We start from the raw sequence: 9,483 nt of genomic DNA, 5'->3' as shown, positions 1-9,483 counted from the left end.
ATAAAAAGGACCTTGGACCAGGTAAAAACAAGTTTGTCAACTTGGAACTTGTTTGTGACATTTCTGGATGCAACTGTACAGACAAAATGCATAAAAACGTCTGCTTTTGAATTATTTTGTTCTGTCTTGGCCCAATCGTAAAGGCCAGACTGTGTCCAAATGTGCAACGTTCATCTGTGCCTGAACAAAAGCTGCTTTTGTGAACTCCACAAGTGAGCTGAAGTGAGATGCTTGCTGTCCACACTGAAAGTTCAGTCAAACTGAGTGTTAGGAAAGCTATCAAGTGAACTTTTTTTTTTTAAATTGTATTTTTATAATAGTATAGCTGTAATGGGTTGCAACTCCTGTACATAACTTTGTTACGTCAATTAAAGAATCTCCCCATCAATGCTTGTTCTTGCTAATTTATATAATCCATTTACTTTGAAACAAAAACATTTGGTGGGGGGGGGGTGAATTTTTGCAATAAAATTTAGGTGCCAAAGCGCTAATGAACAGTTTTTGTGTCCGTTATTTTGGGGGAGTTTATGAAGTTGGCTGTCCGGGTAAACTGTACAAACCCAAATGAAGTGACCGGCACGGAAGTAATGATGCACGTGTGTTTTGCAGGCTGGAAGAGGAGCATAATAGGACAAGGAGAACAAGCAATTCCACATCAAGTCAAGAATCAAGCAGCACGCAAACGTTAACGTGTGGGGAGCATGCGAACAGGAGGGGGAAGGATGTTGAGCTCTGTGGCGCGCCTTGGTTGACTTTTGGTTCTGGATGCTCGTTGTGTGCTGTGCTACAAAGGTTGGCTTGAAATGAGGGCAGGCATAGAAAGTGTTTGGTGGGCTGATTGTTGGAGTCTGGTGGTCTTGCATGAGATGGTCTTTAGTTGTTTGCCTGGATCCAGAGCAGTTGTTTACTTGTGAGAGGATGGCAATTGAAGGCCAGAGTGTGCAGTGTCGGCTTTGAGGGTGGACTCAGCATATTGATCGACACTAACATCCCCTAATAATATCATATCAATAACTAATATTTGATATACCATCCACCCCAACCCCTCTCTGCGTTTCAGGGTTGTGGAGGCACCTGATTTGCTGAGGGGAACCAAGAGGACCTGGACCAGGCTAATGAGGACATACACAAGTGTGTTTTGGGGTGACAAAAGACTTGGTAAAGAAAGTACGTGCACGTCAATAAAATAAGTGGAGGGTGAAGAAATATGGCCGAGAAGTCATAACTGATTTTTGTGGTGTTTTAATAAGGACGGACGAGTGCTCCCACCAAAGTCGGCGCTCCAATCAAGTCGGTGACACGTCACATGACTGTGACGCTTTTGCTGTGTGGATTCTGCACCGAGCGACCGGGCCAGAACCGCTTCTCTGACGACGACCTGCCGTGTTTTGACGAGTTCAAGTCTCATCTGGTTTATTATATAACACGGTATTGTGTTAAATGTTGACCACGATGCCTCCGTCCTTGACTTGTTGCAGGGTGAAGAGGAAGCCGGTTGGGACAGGAGGCACCTTGGAGAACCAGAACCGGGTCATAAGTACACGTATTAAAGTAAAACAATCCAAGTGACAGTCTCAAAAGTAATTGTCTGCGTTTATGTGCTTGTGTTTGCAGGATGGAGGATCAGAATGAAAGACTGGACAGAAGTAACAAAACTCGTAGCACGAACATGAGCAAGTGACACACGACGACGAGAGGAGCAGATGCTACGGCCCTTGGAGAGCAAAGCGCCAACGACGGAGAGTATTTCTTTGCACTTTGTTGTCTCCGCTGGTATTGAGACATTTTGAGTTTGGCCATTCAGCCAAAAATAAATCAGCATATGACTCATCCACCCATTTTGTTGTTTACAGTCTGTTTTAATGACTTGTCATTGTTCCCACCCCCCACCCCCGGTCCATGTTTTTGACTTGCAGGTTGTCGGGCGGCGGCGGAGTGTGATGTTCCGAGAGGCATCAAGAACCACCGGACGAGGGTTAGAATTATTCATGCGCACAATGACGTGAGCAGCACACGACTAATTTTGCTAACATTATGCGTTTTGCACGGTGCTCAAAAGGACGGGCGAGTGCACCCAACAGACAGTCGACTCTCCAATCAAGTCGGTGACACGTCACATGACTTTGTTGCTGTGTGGCTTGTGCACCGAGCGACCGGGCCAGAACCGCTTCTCTGCCGACGACCTGCTATGTTTTGACTCATGAAATGAAGTCTCGTGTTGTTTTCTTCCTTGTATATATAACACGGCGTGTGAAATGTTGCCCACTCGGCCTCCGTTGCAGCCTGGCCGTCCTGGAAGGGGATTGATCTTTCAATTTCAGGTTTTCTTCTGTAGGGGACGTCGCCGACCTTTCGTCGACTGTTTAGATTTTGAGACTCTTTTGTGAATAAAGGGCTCTACAAATGTACTTGTTGCAGGGTGGAGGAGGAGCCGGCGCCCATGTTGCACCACAGCAGCGTAATAAGTGCAAATGCACAAAAGATGAAATTGTTTTTGTAGGGTGGAAGAGGGGCCGGACGAAGATCACGAAACGCATGGCCACTGAGTCTACTTTTGGTATTTTATTTTTTTTTGTTTCCTGTGCAAATATAAGTTTTAATAGTCCTCTTGCACGTTATGTTACAAGGTGGCGTTGGTGTGGGATGAGCGAGAGGCATCACGAGCCACCAGACGAGGGAAAGAAAACCAACAAAGACGTGCGAGTGAAACAATTGAGACATCGAGAACTGCGGTGTGTAGTGTCAAGACGAAACGTGCACAAAAGCACATTTGTCGGGCGGAAGAGGAGCCTGATGGATGGAAAGGCTGCAAATTGATATGCGACAGGCACAATTAATTTCTTTCTGGGTTGCAGGACTCGGCATGAGCTGGATGGGATGAGGAAGAGGAGCCGTTCCGCAAATGAAGAATCAAGCGGCACACAAATAAGTATAATCTGTTTGAGGTGTGCTTGTAAACGATGCGCAGGAGGAGACAGAGTTGTGAGCTTTGTGGTTTGCCTCGGTTGAGCGTAGCGAAGGAGGCTTGTTGGAGTTGTTGGAGGAGCAGGAAAGGTCTGATGCCAAAGAGGGCAGTCGTGAACAATGTTTTTGGAGCCGATGGTGTGGTTGTGGTTGAGTGCTCTTTGGCAAGGATTGTTGGAGATGGTCAGCTCGTTGTTTGGCTCGTCTGGATGCGGAGCCGCTTTTTGTTGATTGAGGATGTCGGTTGGAAAGCTGGTTTTTGGGCGACGGTGTCGGCAGGCGTCGAGGGCGGAGTCTATCATGTTCTCACACGTAAACATTTGTGTTTCAGCGTTGTGGAGGCACTGGACCAGCGACCGAGAGCAACTTGGACCAGCACCATGAGTCAGAAGACAAAGCAAGTGTCCTTTTGCAGTTGACAAAGAGTCGGTTGGAAAACTCTGGAAGGTCGACAAATGGCAAGAAATCAAATAAATGTCATGTGGCCAAAACATACCAATTTATTTTTGTTTTTGTCTAAACTGCAGCGCATCGTACTCGCCAAATTTCCTGTCCAGCTGAGTCGGGTCCCACCTCCAGTCGCCTTCTACGACTCCTGGACCGCTTTTGTCGGCGCCGTCCTCGCCATTGACCCGAGTGATGTTCACAAATGTTGAGGTCTCTAACGGGCGGCGATCACCAACATGGAGCTGCTGCGTGCGAGCGGCCATCAGGGAGCCTGCAGTCGACTTGCATCTTCAGAAGACGAAGCAAAGCGACAATCACCAAAGGAATGGTGTGCTTGTTTTGCAGGGTGGAGGCGGGGTCACGAAATGCATGCCAGATAAATCAACAAGCGGTGCACGATGACGATGTGTATCGCTGGCCTCAAAGATGGATGGGAAGAGGAAGGATTGCAGCCGTCCAATGAAGGCACTGCAAGATGAACATCTTGTTGGCTTTTAGCAATCAAATTGATGACAGCGCATGTTAAGACAAGTCTCTTTTCCATAGCGTTCTCGGACGAGAGAAGATGCTCCGGTACTTGGAGAGCAAAGCGCTACCTTGGCAAGGAGAGTATCTCTTTTTTTTTTTTTTTTTTTTTTTTTTTTTTCCCCCCCCTCCCACTTGATGTTTGTCTCCACTCTGTCACAAACTCACGGGTGTGCACTGACTGCATGATCGGGAGAAGTCGAGTTGCTGTTTTCTTGTGCCTTCTTCTGCCACTGTTTCTACTTTGCCTTTCTAACAGGGTGCCAGTGGAGTGGGACGGCCCAAGCGGTACAAAGAACCACTGGACAACAGTCGTAATCACACCAAGTGAGACGCGTCCAACTGATTGTACTGAATGTGTTTTGCAGGATGGACCATGAGTCTCATTGGACGAAAGACCCGAAAATAAGATGGTGACAGTCAGTCAACAGATCCCCGATGACATCTCCTGGACACACAACACCACAGCAGTGATGAAGGTCCATCAGCATCTGCACATCTGAGGGTCCTCAAGAAATTCAACCTGAACAGGAAACTGCTGCTGGCCTTCCACCACTCGTCCATCGAGAGCCTGCTGACTGACTGTGTCTCTCCCTGGTACGGCGGCTGCACTGAGGCAGACAGAGTGAGGCTCCAGAGGACAGTCCCAACAGCGCAGAGGATTATCGGCTGCCCTCTCCCCTCCTTGTCGGACGTCTACGCCACCCGGTGCCTCAGCAGAGCTCACCAAAGATGATACTCACCTGAGCTCACTCCTCTTTGACCTGTTGCAGCCAAACAAAGACTAACAGACTGAAAAACAGTTTCTTCCCGAGAGCCATCTTCATGCTGAACTCTCGCACTCAACTACCTCTACCTTGAGGAACTGCAACATAATGTTTTTTGTAATTAATTTCATATTTATTTTTTATTTTATCGTAAATTTAGTTTTGTTAATCTGCACTGGAGAAGGAAGCTCTCAATCTCGTTGTACACTGTATGCAATGACAATAAAGCGCTTTCTGATTCTGACGTTTGTTGTTGCAGGTTGCAGAATGAAGCGGTTGGGACATGAATCCCAGAACAAGGTCCGAAGTACAAATGAAAATTCCAAGCGCCGGTCCCAAAAGTAATGGTCTGCGTTCATGTGCTTTTTTAGCAGGGTAGAAGAGGAGCCGGAAGGAATGGACAAAGGTAACAAAACGCATGGCAAATACATCATGAGGACGAGGAAGGATCGCTCCCGTCAAATGACGCTACGAGGTCGACAGCTCCCTGGCTCTTGAGGTGAGTGTCAAAGTTTGAACATGGATGACACGGGATGTTAAGATGAGGCTTTCCTTTTTGCAGGGTTCTCCCCACAAGAGGTGCAGATTCTTGGAGTGGAAAACGCCAACTCGACGGGGAGAGTATTTTTTTTTTTCTTTGTGCTTCCACTTGGTGTCTTTGTCTCCGTTCTGTCACTAACTCACTGGGTGTGTTTGGACAACACTGACTGCATGATGGCCATTTTGGACTGAGCTGTGCATGAAAGCAACGATGCTTCATTTGAGTCCCATGCGCTCCGAAAGATTTTGAGATGTTTGTATTTGATTTTGTTGGAAGTGAAATGTCAAGCTTCCTTTTTGTATGTTCCAGATGTGCCTTTGTCCTTGAATTAAAATTGTGAAGTGATTTCAAGTGATCGGTACTTCAACTGGGCACAGCCAGTACATGTGTTGTCTAACAAAAATGGCATTGACGTAAACATTTGAAGGATGTTTAATTACGCTTTAAATCACGTGTAACAATATTGACACTTGTTGGGCATTCATAGTAAAATGATCTTTTTTTGTTGTAAATATAATTGACTTGTTAAATTGTTGATACTGATAGTAGCGTCTTTATAAAGCATGAGTAGTAAGAAGTAAACGGGCCGATGGAAGCTTTGAACAGAAATGACCACGTGTGCTATACGAAAAGGAAAATGTTGGAAGGCTGAAAAACAAATAAGTCAGCTGATGGTGAAAAATCATTTTACATTTGACAGTTTTTTTTTGTTTTTTGCAGTTGATGTAAGTGCAATATGTTGTAAAGGTCACTATCCGTTTAAAATACAATCATTTCTTTTTTGTTGTCTCTGTCATTCATTATCGTGCAGTCATCATGGATCACTTGACTGGTCGTATTAAAAAAAAAAAAAAAAAAAAAAAACTTTACTATAAGTAGTCTCCTGAAAAAGAAAAGTTACTTTACATGAGCTTAAGAAAAAAAAGCCATACGATACAGCTCTATTTTTATGTATCTATATTTGTATGTATATATACACACCCCGCAATTGAGTTGCGCGTCTCTTAACATAATGGAATTGCTGACCTCTGACGGGACCGATAAATATGGTAGGAGCGCTATAAGCACAGTCCATCGGTAAAACCATTTAAAAATGTTCTCTCTGTGCCTTTTCAAGATTTGCATATCGCAACTCCCAACAAAATCGTTTGGGACAAATCCCCTCTCCTATGCAAACCTAAACTTTGTCACTCATAATTTGCAATACTGATTATATGAACGGTTGATGTCAAATTTGTTCTCTGAGAGGCTCTCATTACCGGTGACGGGGATTGTAGCATGAAACGCACTGAGAAGTGTATTCAGTGACAAATGAACGGCAGTAGCAGTGGCAAGGCACGATGGCTCCCCTCTGGCGTCAGCCGAGAGGGGCCGATTGCTAGTCCGTTCATATAAAAGTCGATCCACGTCACTCGACGCGCCGTGAGAGCAGAGGGCATCCATCCATCATCTGTACCGCTTCTCCTCACTAGGGTCGCGGGGGGTGCTGGAGCCTATCCCAGCTATCTTCGGGCTGTCGGCGGGGGACACCCTGAACTGGTTGCCAGCCAATTGCAGGGCACACAGAGACGAACAACCATCCGCACTCACACTCACACCTAGGGGCAATTTCGAGTGTTCAATCGGCCTGCCATGCATGTTTTTGGAATGTGGGAGGAAACCCACGCAAGCACGGGGAGAACATGCAAACTCCACACAGGATGGCCGGAGCCGGGATACAACCCACGCCCGATGCTATCTCTCACTGTGAGGCCATCGTGCTAACCAGTCGGCCACCGTGTCGCCCGCAGAGGGCATCAATCGGTAAACAAATGGAGCGCAGGGAAGAAATTGAAATGAGTCCCTCCTCTCCAACGCCCCCAGTCATTGCGATGACATTTTCCGAGTATCGTCGATATCGGCCAATGAACGGCAGTAGCAGTGGCAACGTAAGATGGCGCCCCTCTGGCTTCAGCCGCGAGGGTCCAATTGGTAGTCCGTTCATATAAAAGTCGATGCTCCAAACAAACGATCCGTTTTGGCTGCCCGAGACGTCACTCGATCTCCCGCGAGAGCAGAGACCTTAAATCTTTACATTGGGGGGTTTGGGTTAATTAAATGGCAAAGAGGAATAAAACAAATCATTCCTTACACTTGCAAGGATCTTCAAGCATACCGCTTATTGATGTACTGTAGACTTCTTATTCTGTTTCTAGCTCACACACGTTGAACAGTGATAGATACATTGGAGAGAACAGCTTGGTTAGGGTTAGTTGCAGACATTACATGAAGTTATACATGACATTGGTATTAATGGGGTTTGAACCCTGGATCTCAGGTGAACAAACCCACAGCTCTATCTGCTAAGCCAGCTGGGACCTGGGAGTAACTGCCACTGCTTGTCCATGTATCTTTAAACATGCGACCTTTGTCAGCTTGCAAAAGACAAAAGCGCACATGGTGCACTTCCTTCCGTTCCTCCCGTGGCCTGGTGGTCAATACCACGGGTTGGGATCCAGAATACCTGAGTTCAAATCCCGACATATGCAGTGCAATACCGAAAGCTCGCACAGGCGAGGCACCTGCCGAACAGTGGCAGGCAACAAGGTTGGCGACCCGGTGCAAGGGGGCGGAATCCAGATGGACGCTTTGGTGTCCTGGTTGAGGAATGGGCACTAGTGACTCTGACTTAGAGTTTTCCCTCTTAATTGACAATAAGTTAATTCGTGCTTGAACAAAATGCGGTGAGAAACACCCGGGGTGAGATTAGAACCTAGGACCACAGGTTCCCCAATGCACAACACACCCCACTGAGCTAGCAGTGATTTGGAAGTCTCAGTTGCTCCGTGTCCATATATCCTAATCAATGGGCTTTGTCAGTGGGAAAGACAAAAGCGCACGTGGTGCAGTCTCCCTCGTTCCTCCCGTGGCCTGGTGGTCAATGATACGGGTTGGGATCCTGAAGTACCTGTGTTCAAATCCCAACACATTCTGAACAATACTGAACGCCAGCTCGGCAGGGCAGCTGCTGGACAGTGGCGGAGGGGGCAGCAGGGAGGCACAAAGGCCGGCTGGCAGGTTGATCCCTGGTTACGTCACCTTGGTGGGCGCGGGACCGCAAGACTTGGATCTCTAATGTAAAGAGTTTTTCTCTTAATTGACAATAAGTAAATGCTTGCTTGAACATAATGCGGTGAGACATACTTACCTACAACGTGTGCAGAGACAGCAGGGTTGAGATTCGAACCTAGGACCTAAGGTTCCCCGATGCACGACACACACCACTGAGCTAGCATTGATTTGATAGTCTCACTTGCTCCGTGTCCATATATCCTAAACAATGGGCGTTGTCAGTGGGAAAGACAAAGGCGCACGTGGTGCAGTCACCCTTGTTCCTCCCGTGGCCTGGTGGTCAATGATACGGGTTGGGATCCTGAAGTACCTGTGTTCAAATCCCAACACATTCTGAACAATACTGAACGCCAGCTCGGCAGGGCAGCTGCTGGACAGTGGCGGAGGGGGCAGCAGGGAGGCACAAAGGCCGGCTGGCAGGTTGATCCCTGGTTACGTCACCTTGGTGGGCGCGGGACCGCAAGACTTGGATCTCTAATGTAAAGAGTTTTTCTCTTAATTGACAATAAGTAAATGCTTGCTTGAACATAATGCGGTGAGACATACTTACCTACAACGTGTGCAGAGACAGCAGGGTTGAGATTCGAACCTAGGACCTAAGGTTCCCCGATGCACGACACACACCACTGAGCTAGCATTGATTTGATAGTCTCACTTGCTCCGTGTCCATATATCCTAAACAATGGGCGTTGTCAGTGGGAAAGACAAAGGCGCACGTGGTGCAGTCACCCTTGTTCCTCCCGTGGCCTGGTGGTCAATGATACGGGTTGGGATCCTAAAGTACCTGGGTTCAAATCCAGACACATGACGTACAATACTGAAAGCTACCTTGAGCTAGGCAGGTCAGTGGGAGACAGAAGGGGGATGGGCAGTCAGGCAGGGGATGGGCAGGCAGTTAGGCAGGGGATGGCAGGCAGGGAAAATGAAGGGTGGACAAGGCAGAGAGCAGGCAGGACAGATAGCAGCGAAGGGCGGCCCGGCAGAGAGCAGGCAGGACAGACGAAGGGCGGACAAGGCAGGTCAGATAGCAGCGAAGGGCGGCCCGGCAGAGAGCAGGCAGGACAGACGAAGGGCGGACAAGGCAGGTCAGATAGCAGCGAAGGGCGGCCCGGCAGAGAGCAGGCAGGA

At 47.7% G+C, this 9,483-nt stretch overlaps 2 long non-coding RNA genes across 3 annotated transcripts; both read left to right on the top strand.

The window, feature by feature from the left end:
* Positions 1-1,842: 1,842 nt before the first annotated feature.
* Positions 1,843-4,018, top strand: LOC148320873 (uncharacterized). Of its 2 annotated transcripts, none has more exons than XR_015846975.1 (3): positions 1,843-3,411; positions 3,492-3,876; positions 3,958-4,018. It is a non-coding gene; the product is annotated as an uncharacterized LOC148320873 (long non-coding RNA). The 2 variants fall into 2 exon arrangements; XR_015846974.1 differs by having other exon boundaries at positions 1,843-3,422.
* A 36-nt stretch (positions 4,019-4,054) lies between these two features.
* Positions 4,055-5,576, top strand: LOC148320872 (uncharacterized). The gene is made up of 4 exons (XR_015846976.1): positions 4,055-4,820; positions 4,963-5,003; positions 5,075-5,202; positions 5,266-5,576. It is a non-coding gene; the product is annotated as an uncharacterized LOC148320872 (long non-coding RNA).
* The last annotated feature ends 3,907 nt before the right edge of the window (positions 5,577-9,483 follow it).

The sequence above is a fragment of the Idiotropiscis lumnitzeri genome, chromosome 16 (assembly GCF_059441095.1).
Source record: "Idiotropiscis lumnitzeri isolate Australia: NSW breed Sydney's pygmy pipehorse chromosome 16, RoL_Ilum_1.0, whole genome shotgun sequence".
NCBI lineage: Eukaryota > Metazoa > Chordata > Actinopteri > Syngnathiformes > Syngnathidae > Idiotropiscis > Idiotropiscis lumnitzeri.
Note: the sequence above shows the minus strand (reverse complement) of the source record. Positions and strands in the feature narration are given on the sequence as shown.